The following is a 16,249-nucleotide window of genomic DNA, read 5'->3' as shown; positions in this document are numbered from 1 at the left end:
TCCTGGATTAGCTATTATCTAGGTGTGTCTGTGGGATGAGTGAGCTTAGGATCCTACTACCCCACCGTCTTTAGTCTTACTTTTTATTTTCTCCCTCCAATGAGTTGCTAGAACTTCTCTCCTGGACTTCTGGACTCCCTCAAAGATCCTTTTTTCTATGGATAATTGTCTAATTCATTGTTCTCCCAGGGCTCCCAGACCTTGGCCAAGAGAGGCTGGAGCCATTCTCGGGCACTTCATTATCCACCGGTGGGTCAAATTTCTGTAAGCCTATTACCCAGCCCTTGATTGAGTGAGACAACTCCTGCATCCCTTGGAGTGTGGTGCTGGTGATAGCTGTAGCCCAGTCTTCAGAGGTATGGAATTATTTCTGGGTCTGTAGTTAAGGCCACAGCTATCGAGTCAGCTACCTAGGTATGGGCTTGTCTTCTCAAAATGACTCTCGTTGTTTGTAGACCACTGGGGTTTCACAGTCTCCTACCTGGGTTGCAAAGCTCCCACATAGGCACTTGTGACTGTGAACAGATATGAAGTTGTTGTGATTGAGTTGGGGAAACATGTGAGGAATATCTTGTTTAGCCATCTTGCTACATCACTTCTGCATCAATTGATTTTTGTATGTTGTAACAGCCTTTCATATTTGGAATAAATTTCACTTGGTTGTGGTGTACAATTCTTTTTACACCTTACTGGATTCAATGTGGTAATGTTGTGTCGAATATTTTTGCATATATATTTATGAGAGATATTAGTGTGTAATTTTCCTTTCTTGAAAAATCTCCTTCTGATTTTGGTACCAGATGCTGGCCTTGTAGAATGAGTTGGGAACTTTTCCATCTCCTTTGATCTTCTGGAAATGATTGTATAGAATTGGAGTAATTTCTTCCTTAAGTATTTGGTAGAATTAATCAGCAAAACCATGTAGGTTTGGTGATTTCTGTTTTGGAAGTTTATAAATTGTTGATTCAATTTCTTATAAGTTATAGACCTTTGAGATTATATCTCCTTGTATGAATTTTGGCAGATTTTATATTTCAAGGAATTGTTCTGTTTCATCTAAGTTATCAATTTTGTATGCTAAGAATTGTTCATAATTTTCTTTGTCCATTTGGACTGCTATAACAAAAATAACACAGACCTGGTGGATGGCTTAAACAATTCATTTCACAATTTTGAAGACGGGAAAGTCCAAGATCAGGACTCTTGCAGTTTCAGTGTCTGGTAAGGACCTACTTCTAGCTCTTCTCACTGTGGCCTTATATGCTGGAAGAGGGGAGGGAGTTCCTTGATGTCTTTTTTTTTCTTTAAATAATGGCACTAGTCCCATTCTAGAGGGCTGCACCCTCAGTTGTAACCACCTTCCAAAGGAACCACATCCAAATATGGACTGGGGATTAGGTTGCAACATTCAAAGTTTTAGAGGATATAAACATTAACAATAATATTGTTATTATCTTTTTATGTTCATATGATCAGTAGTTGTAGTCTCTCTTTCATTTTGATGTTAGTTATCTGTGTCTTCTCTTTTTTCGTTGGTTAGCCTGCCTAAAAGTTAATCAATTTTATTGATCTTTTCAAGGAACGAGCTTTGGGTTTCTTTGATACTTTCTGTTTAACTTCTTGTTTTAAATTTCATAGACTTCTGCTCTGGTTTTTATTAATTTTTTCTTTTGCTTACTTTGCATTTAATTTACTCTTTTGCTAGTTTACTTGAGGTAGAAGCTTATATTCTTAATTTTAGATCTTTTTTCTCTTCTAACATATGCATTCAGTGCTATAAATTTCATGTAAGCACTGCTTTCACAGCATGCCACAAATTTTGACAAGTTATATTTTTATTTTATGTTATTAAAATATTTAAAAATTTCTCTTAAGATTCTTCTTTGACTCATGTGTTATTTAGAAGTGTGTTATTTAATTTCCACATACTTTGGGATTTTCCAGCTATCCTTTTGTTAATAATTCCTGATTCAATTTTGTTGTGAGCAAAGAACATATTTGGTATGATTTTTATTTTTAAAAGTTTGTTAAAGTGTGTTTTATAGCCTATATGTGGTTTGCCTTAGTGAACGTTTGAGATTAAGAATGTGTATTATGCAGTTACTGAATTAAGTATTCTAGAAATGTCAGTTAAATCTAGGTGATTGGTGGTGTTTGGTTCAACTATATATTTAATGAGTTTCTGCCTACTAGATATGTCAGTTCCATATAGAAGGGTATTGCAGTCTCCAACTATAGGGGTGGATTTGTGTCTCTCTCCTTGTCATTCTATTATTTCTTGCCTTACATATGTTGACATATTCTCTTGTTAGGTGCATATACATTACAAATGGTTATTTTTTTTCTTCATTGCCAACTTTATTTTTTATTAACTTTTTAAAAAATTTAATTTCAGTACAGTTAACATACAGTTTTATGTTAGTTTCAGATGTACAATATAGTGATTCAACAATTGTATGCATTACTCAGTGCTCATCAAGATAAATGTACTTTTAATCCCTTCAACTGTTTTACCTATCCTCCCTCCTATCTCCCCTCTGGTAACCCTCGGTTTGTTCTCTATACTTAAGAGTCTGTTTTTTGGTTTGTCTCTTTTGTTGTTGTTCATTTGTTTTGTTTCATAAAGTCCACTTATGAGTGAAATCATATGGTATTTGTCTTTCTCTGACTGCCTTATTTTACTTAGCATTATACTTTCTATCTCCATCATGTTGTTGCAAATGACAAGATTTCATTCTTTTTTATGGCTAAGACTCCATTATATATGGAGAGAACTAGAAATAGAAGCAGAAAGAAAAGAAAGGAGACAGAGAAAGAAAGAAAAGAAAGAAAGAAAGAAATCATCTTCTTTATCCATTTATCCTTTAATGAACACTTGGGTTGCTTCCATAATTTGGCTATTGTCAATAATAGTTCAGTAAACATAGGGGTGCATGTATCTCTTTGAATTGGTGGTTTTGTATTCTTTGGGTAAATACCCAGTGGTGGAGTTACTGATCATATAGTAGTTCTATTTTAATTTTAATTTTAATTTTAATTTTAATTTTAATTTTAATTTTGAAGAAACTCCATACTATTTTCCATAGTGGCTGCACCAGTTTGCATTCTCACCAACAGTACACAAGGGTTCTTCCTCCAAATCCTCACTAGTATTTATTGTTTCTTGTGTTTTTGATTTCAGCTATTCCAACAGGTGTGAGGTAATAGTTCATGGTGATTTTGATTTGCATTTGCCTGATGATTACTGATGTTGAGCATCTTTTCATGTGTCTGTTGGTCATCTGTATGTCTTCTTTGGAGAAATTTCTATTCAGGTCCTCTGCCTATTTTAATTGGATTATTTGTTTTTTGTTGTTGAGTTGTATAAGTTCTTTATATATTTTGGATACTAACCCTTTATGGGATATGTCATTTCCAAATACCTTTTCCCATTCAGTAGGTAGTCATTTAGTTTGTTGATTATTTTGTTTGCTTTGCAGAAGCTTTTTATTTTTATGTAGTCCTAGTAGCTTAATTTTGCTTTTTGTTTAGTTTTCCCAAAACCATTTGTTGAAGAGATTGTCTTTTTCCCATCGTATATTCTTGCCTCATTTGTCAAAGATTAATTAACTACATAATTATTGGTTTATTTCTGGGTTCTCTATTCTGTTCCATTGATGTATGTGTCTATTTTGGTACTGGTACCATACTGTTTTGCTTACTATAGCTTTATAGTATATCTTGAAATATGGGGTTGTGATACTTCCAATTTTGTTCTTTTTCATAATTGCTTTGGCTATTCTTTTATGGTTCCCATAACATTTTACGATTGTTTGTTCTAGTTCTGTGGAAAATTATGTTGATATTTTGGTAGGATTGCTTTGGGTAGTATGGATATTTTAAAATATTGGTTCTTCCAGGAGAACCTGAGTGGCTCAGTCAGTTAGGCATCTGACTTTGGCTCAGATCAAGATCTCGTGGTCTGTGAGTTCAAGTCCCACATCAGGCTCTGTGCAGACAGCTCAGAGCCTGGAGCCTGCTTCGGATTCTGTGTGTGTGTGTGTGTGTGTGTATGTGTGTGTGTCTTTTTCTCTCTGCCCCTCCCCCTCTCCCTCTCTCTATCACAAAATTAAATAAACATTAAATATATATATTGGTTCTTCCAATCCGGGATAATGGAATATGTTTCTATTGGCTTATGTCCTCTTAAATTTCTCTCATCAGTGTTTTATAGTTTTCAGAGTACAAGTATTTCACCTTCGGGGTTAATTTTATTCCTAGGCATTTTATCATTTTTGGTGTAGTTGTAAATGGCATTCTTTTCTTTTCTTTTTTAAAACTTTATTTATTTAGAGAAAGAGAGCATGAATGGAGGAGGGACAGAGAGAGAGGGAGAGAGACAGAATCCCAAGCAGGCTCCACACTGTCAGCACAGAGCCTGACATGGGGCTTGAACTCATAAACCACAAGATCATGACCTGAACCGAAATGAAGAGTCAGATGCTTAACAACTGAGTCACCCATGCACCTGTAGAATTATTTTCTTAATTTCTCTTTCTGCTACTTGATTATTACTGTATAGAAAGTATATATATATAGTGTCATGTCATCTGAAAATAGTGAAAGTTTTACTTCTTCCTTACCAATTTGAATGCCTTTTATTCCTTTTTCTTGTCTCATTGCTGTGGCTAGGTCATCTAGTATTATGTTGAGTAAAAGTGGTAAGAGTGAAAATCCTTGTCTTGTTCCTGATCGTAGGTGAAAAGCTCTCAGTTTTCACCATTGTGTATGATGTTAGCTGTGGGTTTTTCACATATGGCCTTTAGTATGTTATATGTTCCTTCTGAACCTACTTTGTTGAGGGTTTTTATCATGATTAAATGTTGTATTTTGCCATTTGCTTTTTCTGCATCTATAAAGGTGATCCATATGTTTTTTTTTTTCTTTCTCTTGTAGAAGTGATATATCACATTGATTAATTTGCAAATATTGAACTACCCTTGCATCCCAGGAATAAATACCACTTGATCATGGTGAATGATTTTTTTCTATTGTATTTTTGGATTCAGTTTGGTAACACCTTGTTGCAGATTTTTGAATCCATGGTTATCAGATACATTGGCCTGAAGTATTCTTTTTGTAGTGTCTTTATCTGGTTTTGGCATCAGGGTCATGCTAGCCTCATAGAATGAATTTGGATGCTTTCGTTTTTCTATTTTTTAAAATAGAAGAATAGGTATTAACTCTTCCTTAAATGTTTGATAGAATTCACCTGGGAAGCCATCTGGTCCTAGACTTTTGTTACTTGGGAGTTTTTTGATTACTGAATCAATTTCATTGCTGGTAATTGGACTCTTCAAATTTTCTATTTCTTCCTGATTCAGTTTGGTAGTTTTTATGTTTCTGGGAATGATCCATTTCTTCTAGTTTGTTGAATTTGTTGGCTTATAATTTTTCATAATATTATGTCATGATGCTTTGTATTTCTGTGGTGTCAGTTGTTATTTCTCTTTCATTTCTGATTTTATTTAGTCCTCTTTTTCTTGGTGAGTTTGGCTTTCAGTTAGTTGGTTTTGGTGATCTTTCAAAGAACCAGTTCCAGGTTTCATTGCTCTATTGTTTTTTTAGTTTCTATTTCATGTATTTCTTGACTAATATTTATTTCCTTCCTTCTGGTTTAGGGAATTTTGTTTTTTCTTCTTTTTCTAGCTCCTTTATGTGTAAGGTTAGTTTGTTTATTTGAGATTTTTCTTGCTTCTTCAGGTAGGCCTGTATTGCTGTAAACTTCCCTTTTAAAACAACCTTTCTACATCCCAAAGATTTTGGACCATTTTTTTTTTCATTTTCCTTTTTCTCTATGTATTTTTTTATTTCCTCTTTAATTCCTTGGTTGACCCATTCATTGTTTGGTAGCATGTTATTTAAACTCCATGTATTTGTGTTTTTTCCAGATTTTTTTCTTATGGTTGATATTTAATTTCATAGTGTTGTGGTCAGAAAACATGCATGGTATGACTTCAATCTTTTTGAATTTGTTGAGACTTCTTTCATGGTCTCATATGTCATCTATTCTGGAGAATGTTCCATGTGCATTTGAAGGAATGTGTATTCTGCTGTTTTAGTATGGATTAATCTGAAGATATCTGTGAGGTCTATCTGGGCCGGTGTGTCATTCAAAGTCACTGTTTCCTTTTTGATTTTCTGTTTGGATGACCTATCCATTGGTTTAAGTGGGGTGTTAAAGTCCCCCACTATTACTGTTTTACTATCAATTACTTCCTTTGTGTTTTTTTATGTGCTGCCTTATATGTTTGAGTGCTCCATATTGGGTGCAATAATATTTACAATTGTTATATCTTTTTGTTGGATTGTTCCCTTTGATTATGTAGTGTCCTTCTTTGCCTCTTGTTATAGTCTGTTTTAACATCTATTTTCTCTGATGTAAATATTGCTACCCTAGCTTTCTTTTCACTTCCATTTGCATAATAAATGTTTTTCCATCCCCTCCCTTTCAATTTGCAGGTGTCTTTGGATTTGAAATGAGTCTCTTGTAGGCAGCATATAGATGAGTCTTACTTTTTTTATCCATTCTGTCACCCTTTGCCTTTGATTGGAATGTTTAGCTCATTCATATTCAGAGTAATTATTGATAGGTATGTACTTATTGCCATTTTATTACTTGTTTTACGGTTGTTTATGCCATTCTTCTCTGTTCCTTTCTTCTCTTGCTCTCTTTTCTCACAGTTTGTTCAGTTTCTTCAGTGATATACTTGGATTCCTTTGTCTTTATTTTTTGCATATCTGTTACTCATTTTTGTTTCATGGTTACCAATAGGTTTGTATATACCATCTTCTGTTTATAGCAGTCTACATTAAGTTGATGGTCACTTATGTTTGAACCCACTCTTTTCTCCCCTGCCCTGCAATGTTTTAGATATTTGGTGTCATACTTCAAAATCCTTTTATTTTGTGAATCCCTGACTGATTTGTATAGGTATACTTATTTTCACTCCTTTTGTGCTTCCTACTTTTCTTACTTCTGCTTATGGTCTTTCCTTTACCCTAAAGAGTCCTCTTTAACATTTTTTTGTAAAGCTGCTTTACTGGTCATGAATTCCTTTAACTTATTCTGGGAAACTCGTTATTTATCCTTCTATTCTCCTTCCTGGATAGAGTATTATTGGCTGAAGATTTTTTCCTTTCAGCAATTATATCGTGCCACTGCCTGCAGTTTCTGCTGAAGAATCAGATAGCTTTATGGAGTCTTCCTTGTATGTAACTATTTTCTCTTGTTGCTTTAAAAATTCTCTGTTTATCACTACTTCCTGCCATTTTAATGATTATGTGTCTTAGTGTGGAACTCCTTAGGTTGATTTTGTTGCAGGCTCTCTGTGCCTCCTGGATCTGGATTTCTGTTTCCTTCCCCAGATTTGGGAACTTTTTAACTATTATTTCTTCAAATAAAATTTTTGCCCTCTCTTCTCTCTCTCTTCTCTTCTGGGATTCCTACGATGTGAATGTTATTATTCTTGATGGTGTCACTGAGTTCCCTAAGTCTATTTTCATTTTTTATTATTATTTTTCTCTTTCTTGTTCAGCTTAATTGCTTTGCATTTCTCTGTCCTCCAGGTCACTGATCTGTTCTTCTGGTTCCTCTAGTCTATTATTTATTTCATCTAGTACATTTTAAGTTTTATTTATTGAGTTCTTCATCTCTGATTGGTTCTTTTTTAAGTTTTCTGTTTCTTTATTGAGAGTCTTACTGAGGTCCTCCACTTTTTTCTCAAGTCCAGTAAGTATCTTTATGACCATTATTTAAAATTCTTGATCAGGCATATTGCTTATCTCTGTTTTATGTAGGTGTTTTGCTGTGATTTTTGTCCTATTCTTCCATTTGGAACATTTTCTTGTCTCCTCATTGTGTATGTTTCCGTGTGTTAGTAAAGTCAGTTTTGTCTCCTGCTCTTGAAGAGGTCCTGTAGTGCCCTACAGTGCAGTGTCCACTGTTCACTAGAACCTGGTGCTTCAGGGGTGTCTCTTATGTGTGTTGCATGTACTCTGCTGTTGTGACTGAACCACTTTTATCTTCAGTCCTATTGTCTGCAACGGCTCACTTTACTGTGGACAGGGGTTAGTCCCTATATGTTGTTAGTGGGCCAATTGGGGCCATCTTGGACTTACGTTGAGTCAGACTAGGTGTTTGATAGAGATGCAGTAGCACCAAACTGCAGGGTGCTTTCCCTATTTTGTCCCCTGAGAAGCTTTTGTTAGTGGGTAAGGCCTGCCCTCAGACTAGATATCTGTCCCCAGCCTGTTGCTGGGGCCCCAGCTGGACTTGTGTGTTTGGTTATCTTTCTCTCTTTCCCAGGCAGGAGTCACTTGGGAGTAGTGGTGGCCCCTGTCAGGGATGCTTGCCCACTATCAGGCTTGTGGCACTGCTTTGGATCGGCTCTGGCCAAGAGTATATCAAAGTTGGCAGGACCACAGAGAAACAGGGGTCAGGGCGGGTGGTGGTAGCAAGGTTTGCATTGGAGGGGGTGGATTTTCAGAACTGCTCAAGTCAGAAGTATGGTATGGTGTTAGCAGCACTGGTTTCTACAAATGTCTGTGTGCCTAGGCTGGGGGCAGGGGAGGGAAATGGTGCCCACCAGCTCCTTTGTTCCTGGAGAAGTCTCCCAAAGATCTCCATCACATGTCCTTAGATTAGTAAACAATCTCCCATATACCCCAGGTGTTTTTCAAACTGCTGCTTCAGTGCTGTATTTCTGCTGGGCCATTTGTTGTGCTGTGTCTTTGAGGGCAGGGACTCAGTTTCTTTTTGCCCTTCCAGCTCTCCCAGATCCAAGCCTGCCGATTTTTAAAGTTCCAAGGGTTAAGTCCTGCTGATTGTAAGAACTTGAAAAATTTGGCCCTTCTGGTTTTCAGAGCCAAATGTTATGGGCTTCGTCTTTCCTGCATGGGCTCCCCAGTGTGAGAGTCTATTCCTCTCTCCTCTCTGCACTCACGGCATTCCTCCCTCTAACAGAGAGCCCCACAGGTCGTTTAGCTTCCGATCATGTCTCTGCCCTTCCTACACTCTTCCTTGTGGCCTCTTCTTTACATTTAGCTGTGGAGAGTCCATTATGCCAATCTTTGGGTCATTTTCTGGGTTATTTACACTGATGTGTGTGTTACCTAGTTGTATCTATGGAACAAGGTGTGCTTAGGGGCTTCTTACTCCTTTATTTTCCCCAGAAGTCACAGATTGTTAGGCCTTGATAAATTAAATTTTTATAGTTCTGTAATGCCTCCTTTTTATCTCTGATAAGTTTCCTTTCTCTGAAATCAGCTTTGTCTGAAATTAATATAGTTCTTCCAGCCTTCCTTTGATTAGTGTTATCTTTTTTTTGCATCTTTATATTAAAGTGAGTTTCTTGTAAATAAATATATATATAGTTGGCTTTTTCCCCCCTCACTCTGATGTTCTGCATTAAAAAATATATATATATATATATATTTGAGAGAGTGAGAACGTAAGTTGGGGAGGGGCAGAGGAAGAGGGAGAGAGAGAATCTTAGGCAGGTTCCATGCCCAGTGCAGTGGAGCCTAATGCAGGCTCAATCTCATGATCATGAGATCATGACCTGAGCTGAAATCAAGAGTTGGACACTTTACTGACTGAGCGAACCAGGTGCCTCTGACATTCTGTGTTTTAATTGTGTATATGTCCATTTGCATTTAAAGTGATTATTGATATGGTTGGATTAATATTTACCATATTTGTAACTATTTTCTATTCATTGTTCTATTCTTTGTTTCTTTTTTGTATTCAACTCATTTGTTAGCCTTTATGGTTTTAATAGAGCATTTTTTTTAATAGAGCATTTTATATGATTCTGTTTTATCTCTTGTTAGCATATCAATATAGTTCTTTTTCTTTTCTTTTCTTTTCTTTTTTTTTAAGTAGGCTTCACACCCAGCACTGAGCCCAGTGCAGGGCTTGAAATTTTGACTCTGACACCAAGACCTGAACTGAGATCAAGAGTTGGCTGTTTAGCCAACTGAGTCACCCAGGGACTCCAATATAGTTCTTTTTAAAAAACTTTTTTAAGTGGTGACCATAGATTTTTAATATACACTTAGAACTAAGTCCACTTTTAAACAACACTTTACAAGTGTAGGGATAATGCAGGTATCTTGAAATAGAGTGTTTGAAAATCTTTTCTCTTATTCTTTATAACATTGCTGTAAATCATTTTATTTATTCATAAGGTATAATTTTCCAATATATTGTTGCTATTATGTTGAACAAACTGTTATCTGCTAGGTCAGTTAAGAATAAGAAAAGTAAACGATTTTATTTCACTTTCGCTTATTCTTTTTCTGTTTTCTCTTCCTTAATTGACATAGATCTCAGTTCCTAACATATATCCTTTTCCTTCTCTGTGAAAATTTTCTTTCGACATTTCTTCTAAGGCACATCTACTAGCAACAAATTCATTTTGGTTTTGTTTGCCTTAGAAGGTCTATTTTTTCTTCACTTTGGAAGAATAGCTTTTCCAGATATAGAATTCTAGGTTGGTGGGATTTTTCCTTCAATACTTTATTTATTTATTTATTTATGTATTTATTTATTTATTTATTTATTTTATTATTTTTTTTAAAAACACATTTATTCAGCATCATGATCAGACTATTACATTTAGCAATCAACAGCATGGGTGCAAAAAAAAAAAATCTACATTAAAACCCTTTGTTGGAATGCTTTACACTTTCCACAGAACAGAAACTAACCTGTTATACAATTAATCACAAATACAGTCCTCGAGTTTTTTGCCCATACACATGAGTATTGTCTAAAACATGTCTTCTTTGTAGCAGCTAGGCCCTGCCACCACTGTGCTTGGCTGAGTTCACAAATCTGTTGTAACCTGTAGCTTCTCTGTCACTTCTCTGGCTCTCCTCTCCTGCTAAGCTTTGTTTCCTGGCAGTAATTAAAACCTTCTGCCACTGCCATAGCTACTGCTGCTGCTGGAACTGCCATAGCCACCTTGGTTTTGTGGTTTGGCAAAGTATTGGCCTCCACCACCATAGGGGCCAGAGCTTCTGCCTCCAAAATTTCCTCCTTTCATGGGTCCAAAATTTGAAGATTGATTGTTGTAATTGCCAAAATCATTATAGCTTCCACCACCTCCAAAGTTGCTTCCATCGTTACCAAATCCGTTATAGCCATCACCACTGCCACCATATCCACCACCACCTCCACTGCCGCCAAAGCCACCTCGCCCACTGAAGTTTCCTCCACGGCCAAAGTTGTCATTCCCACCAAAACCACCTCCACAACCACCACCGAAGTTCCCAGAACCACTTTGACCTCTTTGGCTGGAAGAAGCACTAGCCATCTCTTGCTTAGATAAAGCTTTCCTTACTTCACAGTTGTGGCCATTCACAGTGTGGCATTTTTGAATGACAATCTTGTCTACAGAGTCATGGTCGTCAAAGGTCACAAAAGGAAAGCCTCTCTTTTTGCCACTGCCTTGGTCAGTAATGATTTCAATCACTTCAATTTTCCCATACTGTTCAAAATAATCTCTTAGATGATGTTCCTCAGTGTCTTCTTTAATGCCACTGACAAAAATCTTTTTCACAGTTAAGTGGGCACCAGGTCTTTGAGAATCTTCTCTCGAGACAGCCCTCTTTGGTTCCACAACTCTTCCATCCACCTTGTGTGGCCTTGCATTCATGGCTGCATCCACCTCTTCCACAGTAGCATAGGTGACAAACCCAAAGCCTCTGGAGCGCTTGGTGTTTGGATCTCTCATTACCACACAGTCTATAATCGTTCCCCATTGCTCAGAATGGCTCCTCAGACTCTCATTGGTTGTTTCAAAGCTCAAACCTCCAATGAAAAGCTTCTGCAGCTGTTCAGGCTCTTTGGAAGACTCTGACTTAAACATGACGACGGTGGGAGGGGAGACTTTCACGATGCTTACTCAGCGGCGTCCACAGGCAGAAAGGACCTTCAATACTTTAAATATTTTACTCCTTTCTCTGCTTGTGTGCATGGTTTCTGAAGAGAAGTCCTGTAATTCTTATCCATGTTCATCTATAGGTAATGTGAGTTTTTCCCTTTGGCTTCTTCAGGATTTTATCTTTGCATTTTATTTTCTGCAATGTGAATACTATATGCTTACATGTAGACTTTTTGCCACTTGGTGTTCTCTGTGTTTCCTGGATTGTTGGTTTGGTGTCATTAATTTTTGCAATTTGTTATTATTTTTTTTTTAACATTTATTTATTATTGAGAGACAGACACAGAGTGTGAGCAGGGGAGGGGTAGAGAGATGGGGAGACACAGAATCTGAAGTACGCTCCAGGCTCTGAACTGTCAGCACAGAGCCAGATGCGGGGCTCGAACTCATGAACTGTGAGATCACGACCTGAGCTGAAGTCGGTCGCCCAACCAACTGAGCCACCCAGGCGCCCCTGTTATTATTACTTTAAATATTTCTTTTGTTCCTTTCTTTCTTATATTTCTGATAGTTTCATTATGTGTGTATTATACCTTTTTAAATTGCCTTAAAATTTTTGGGGGCCCCTGGGTGGTTCAGTCAGTTGGGCATCTGACTTTGGCTCAGGTCATGATCTTGCAATTCATGAGTTCAAGCCCTGCATCAGGCTCTGCGCTGACAGCTGAGAGCCTGGAGCCTGCTTCAGATTCTGTGTCTGCCTCCCTCTCTCTCTACCCTGCCCCCACTCACACTCTGTCTCTCTCTGTCTCTCAAAAAAACAAATAAAATGTCAAAAAAAATTAAAAACAAATTGTCTTACAATTTTTGAAGATTTTCTTCCTCTTTTTCCTTTATATTTTCTCTTTGAATTTCAGTTTGGGAATTTGTATTGGATTTTCAAGCTCACCAGTTTGTTCATAAGCTGGTTCCGGTCTGATGGTGACCCCATCAAAGGCCTTCTTCATTTCTGTTACAGTGCTTTTGATTACTAGCATTTCCTTTTAAGCTCTTAAGAGTTTCCACCTCTCTGTTTACATTACCCATCTGTTCTTGTATGTTGTCCAGTTTTTCCATTAGAGCCCACAGAATACTGATTGTAGTTATTTTATATTCCTTGTCTAATAATTTCCAAATCTCTGCATATACAAGTCTTATTCTGTTACTTTCTTTGTCTTCTTAGACTATGTTTTTTGCCTTTGAGTATGTCCTGTAACTTTTTTTTGAAACCAAATATGTTGTATTGGGTAAAAGTTACTGAGGTAAATAGGTCTTTAAGAGTGAAGTTTTATGTTTATCTGTGAGTTAGGTTGTGATTACCATTTGCTGTAACTGTACATGTCAAAGCTAAATTTTTCTCTTGTTCTTTTTGTTTTCTCTATTGTCTTCGGGTTCACTTAGAGACTTTTTTTTTTTTTTTTTTTTATATATGAAATTTATTGTCCAATTGGTTTCCATACAACACCCAGTGCTCATCCCAAAAGGTGCCCTCCTCAGTATCCATCACCCACCCTCTCCTCCCTCCCACCCCCCATCAACCCTTAGTTTGTTCTCAGTTCTCAACAGTCTCTTATGCTTTGGCTCTCTCCCACTCTAACCTCTTTTTTTTTTTTTTTTGTTCCCCTCCCCCATGGGTTTCCCCCAAGTTTCTCAGGATCCACATAAGAGTGAAACCATATGGTATCTGTCTTTCTCTGTATGGCTTATTTCACTTAGCATCACACTCTCCAGTTCCATCCACGTTGCTACAAAAGGCCATATTTCATTTTTTCTCATTGCCACGTAGTACTCCATTGTGTATATAAACCACAATTTCTTTATCCATTCATCAGTTGATGGACATTTAGGCTCTTTCCATAATTTGGCTATTGTTGAGAGTGCTGCTATGAACATTGGGGTACAAGTGCCCCTATGCATCAGTACTCCTGTGTCCCTTGGATAAATTCCTAGCAGTGCTATTGCTGGGTCATAGGGTAGGTCTATTTTTAATTTTCTGAGGAACCTCCACACTGCTTTCCAGAGCGGCTGCACCAATTTGCATTCCCACCAACAGTGCAAGAGGGTTCCCGTTTCTCCACATCCTCTCCAGCATCTATAGTCTCCTCATTTGTTCATTTTGGCCACTCTGACTGGCGTGAGGTGATACCTGAGTGTGGTTTTGATTTGTATTTCCCTGATAAGGAGCGACGCTGAACATCTTTTCATGTGCCTGTTGGCCATCCGGATGTCTTCTTTAGAGAAGTGTCTATTCATGTTTTCTGCCCATTTCTTCACTGGGTTATTTGCTTTTCGGGTGTGGAGTTTGGTGAGCTCTTTATAGATTTTGGATACTAGCCCTTTGTCCGATATGTCATTTGCAAATATCTTTTCCCATTCCGTTGGTTGCCTTTTAGTTTTGTTGGTTGTTTCCTTTGCTGTGCAGAAGCTTTTTATCTTCATAAGGTCCCAGTAATTCACTTTTGCTTTTAATTCCCTTGCCTTTGGGGATGTGTCGAGTAAGAGATTGCTACGGCTGAGGTCAGAGAGGTCTTTTCCTGCTTTCTCCTCTAAGGTTTTGATGGTTTCCTGTCTCACATTCAGGTCCTTTATCCATTTTGAGTTTATTTTTGTGAATGGTGTGAGAGAGTGGTCTAGTTTCAACCTTCTGCATGTTGCTGTCCAGTTCTCCCAGCACCATTTGTTAAAGAGATTGTCTTTTTTCCATTGGATGTTCTTCCCTGCTTTGTCAAAGATGAGTTGACCATACATTTGTGGGTCTAGTTCTGGGGTTTCTATTCTATTCCATTGGTCTATGTGTCTGTTTTTGTGCCAATACCATGCTGTCTTGATGATGACAGCTTTGTAGTAGAGGCTAAAGTCTGGGATTGTGATGCCTCCTGCTTTGGTCTTCTTCTTCAAAATTACTTTGGCTATTCGGGGCCTTTTGTGGTTCCATATGAATTTTAGGATTGCTTGTTCTAGTTTCGAGAAGAATGCTGGTGCAATTTTGATTGGGATTGCATTGAATGTGTAGATAGCTTTGGGTAGTATTGACATTTTGATAATATTTATTCTTCCAATCCATGAGCAGGGAATGTTTTTCCATTTCTTTAAATCTTCTTCAATTACCTTCATAAGCTTTCTATAGTTTTCAGCATACAGATCCTTTACATCTTTGGTTAGATTTATTCCTAGGTATTTTATGCTTCTTGGTGCAATTGTGAATGGGATCAGTTTCTTTATTTGTCTTTCTGTTGCTTCATTGTTAGTGTATAAGAATGCAACTGATATCTGTACATTGATTTTGTATCCTGCAACTTTGCTGAATTCATGTATCAGTTCTAGCAGACTTTTGGTGGAGTCTATCGGATTTTCCATGTATAATATCATGTCATCTGCAAAGAGCGAAAGCTTGACTTCATCTGTGCCAATTTTGACGCCTTTGATTTCCTTTTGTTGTCTGATTGCTGATGCTAGAACTTCCAGCACTATGTTAAACAACAGCGGTGAGAGTGGGCATCCCTGTCGTGTTCCTGATCTCAGGGAAAAAGCTCTCAGTTTTTCCCCGTTGAGGATGATGTTAGCTGTGGGCTTTTCATAAATGGCTTTTATGATCTTTAAGTATGTTCCTTCTATCCCGACTTTCTCAAGAGTTTTTATTAAGAAAGGGTGCTGGATTTTGTCAAAGGCCTTTTCTGCATCGATTGACAGGATCATATGGTTTTTCTCTTTTTTTTTGTTAATGTGATGTATCACGTTGATTGATTTGCGAATGTTGAACCAGCCCTGCATCCCAGGAATGAATCCCACTTGATCATGGTGAATAATTCTTTTTATATGCCGTTGAATTCGATTTGCTAGTATCTTATTGAGAATTTTTGCATCCATATTCATCAGGGATATTGGCCTGTAGTTCTCTTTTTTTACTGGGTCTCTGTCTGGTTTAGGAATCAAAGTAATACTGGCTTCATAGAATGAGTCTGGAAGTTTTCCTTCCCTTTCTATTTCTTGGAATAGCTTGAGAAGGATAGGTATTATCTCTGCTTTAAACGTCTGGTAGAACTCCCCTGGGAAGCCATCTGGTCCTGGACTCTTATTTGTTGGGAGATTTTTGATAACCGATTCAATTTCTTCGCTGGTTATGGGTCTGTTCAAGCTTTCTATTTCCTCCTGATTGAGTTTTGGAAGAGTATGGGTGTTCAGGAATTTGTGCATTTCTTCCAGGTTGTCCAATTTGTTGGCATATAATTTTTCATAGTATTCCCTGATATTTGTTTGTATCCACTTAGAGACTTCTTAAACAG

The 16,249-nt window shown here is 37.3% G+C and overlaps 1 protein-coding gene and 1 pseudogene across 11 annotated transcripts in view; one reads left to right on the top strand and one right to left on the bottom strand.

Annotated features, from left to right (window-relative positions):
- The window catches only part of TSGA10 (testis specific 10), a 166,415-nt gene that overhangs the window by 97,138 nt on the left and 53,028 nt on the right, over positions 1-16,249 (top strand). The window lies entirely within an intron of this gene.
- Positions 10,641-11,915, bottom strand: LOC112868792 (heterogeneous nuclear ribonucleoprotein A1-like; annotated as a pseudogene).

The sequence above is a fragment of the Puma concolor genome, chromosome A3, assembly GCF_028749965.1.
Source record: "Puma concolor isolate L17-30 chromosome A3, mPumCon1.1.hap2, whole genome shotgun sequence".
NCBI lineage: Eukaryota > Metazoa > Chordata > Mammalia > Carnivora > Felidae > Puma > Puma concolor.
The sequence above is the reverse complement of the archived record's forward strand: the minus strand, read 5'-3'. Positions and strand labels throughout refer to the sequence as shown.